Source organism: Corvus brachyrhynchos, unplaced genomic scaffold (assembly GCF_000691975.1).
Source record: "Corvus brachyrhynchos isolate BGI_N302 unplaced genomic scaffold, ASM69197v1 scaffold258, whole genome shotgun sequence".
Lineage (NCBI taxonomy): Eukaryota > Metazoa > Chordata > Aves > Passeriformes > Corvidae > Corvus > Corvus brachyrhynchos.
The window spans coordinates 3,901,282-3,902,742 of record NW_008240122.1 but is presented as its reverse complement, the minus strand read 5'-3'; the positions used below and the strand labels follow the sequence as shown (position 1 = coordinate 3,902,742).

General features: G+C 42.4%; 1 long non-coding RNA gene across 8 annotated transcripts in view; it reads left to right on the top strand.

The window, feature by feature from the left end:
- The window catches only part of LOC108449232, a 35,248-nt gene that overhangs the window by 754 nt on the left and 33,033 nt on the right, over positions 1-1,461 (top strand). The window lies entirely within an intron of this gene.

Below are 1,461 nucleotides of genomic sequence, written 5' to 3'. Positions count from 1 at the left end.
GCCCCACCCCCCCCCCCCCCCCCCCCCCTTTACTTTAATGAAGATTGTTAATTTGCTTCGAGGCAGTGCGCTGGGTTGATAAATCCTCCCCAGCTAATATGTTAAAGTTTAAATGCCAGCAGGTGCAAATTCACTCTACTTAAGGCTATAAAAATAATGCCGAAATTCAAGAGCACAAGAAGTCAGCCTTTGTATTGTGATTTATAAAAGGGAAATTGCGCTATACATAGCCAACTATTTACCAAAAAAACCCAACCCCCAAAGCCCTGAAAGTGCTAAACTCTTCTTAATGATGCCGAAGGTGAAGTTGTTTCATATTGGACAAAATGGGAATTATTCTTTGTCATGTAAATCACCCTTCACTTGACCTCAGGTTAGAGGATAATGTTCATTCTTAGTTCACACTAAAACTTATTTAAATTAGAGAGCCTGAAGAATCATTTCACCAAATCCGTGTAATAAAGTGAAGAGGACTTAGGGATCTTCATTCAAAAAAACCCATGGGTTAGGAACATGTACTTTAAAAACTGGTATTTGCAGCAAAACTCCAGGATTATGAGGTTTTTATTTAATAAAGTTATGCTCCTTGGATTTCCTGAGAAATGTGTATATAATTTCGCATAACAAGATTAAAAGAAAGGAAAAGATATGAATCAAAGGAGCTATAGATACACAAAAGACCTCCAAGTAACAATTACTGTAATACATATTTTAAAATAGGAAAAGAAATGAAAAGATATTTAACAATTGGGTAAAACAGAAATGAAGGTTTGATAAAGAAGATGCAGCTTGCGGTGCTATTTCATTCGATAAATATACTTTTGGCGTGGAGTGACAGGATGTGTTATTTTGACACAAAATGAAAGCGTTACTGCAGATATAGAGACACAGATATACACGAAGACAGCTGTATACACTCATTTATAAATTAGTGGGTGCACGTGGAAGGAAATCTGAGCGTCTCTACTTTCCAAAGCAGCACTGAATAATATCCCATAGGTGAGGCACTGGGCTGAGGTGGGTTTAATATTGAAGTGCTGGAGATTATTGGAAATCAAATAAAAATTCGACACGCACAGACCCATTAGAGGATTTAGTGCTGAGGAGGGAGAGATTTTCCAGGGCTTTTGTTGGTAATGTTTCAATGCTAGGCGCTAACTTTAAGAAAAGTGTCAGTAGAATAACAAATTGAGGGCATGAAAGCCCACGGAGAGAAAGCAAGCAAGGATGCTCTTGACTTCTTAGCAGTTGCTTAGAAAGGATCTCGAGCTTAATATGGGAACTCAATCAGCGGAGAGCACAAAGCTGGGGAGAGGGAAGCTGGGCTCAGCACGTGCACTTTGGTCAAGTCGAGTGAGCACCGGAGGGGGAGCCGCGGGCGCGGAGCCTCCCCGGGCTGCACCCCCAGCCCCCCCACGCCTGGCACCGGCGGCCCCCGGCGCCCACCTCCCCCCCCCCCCC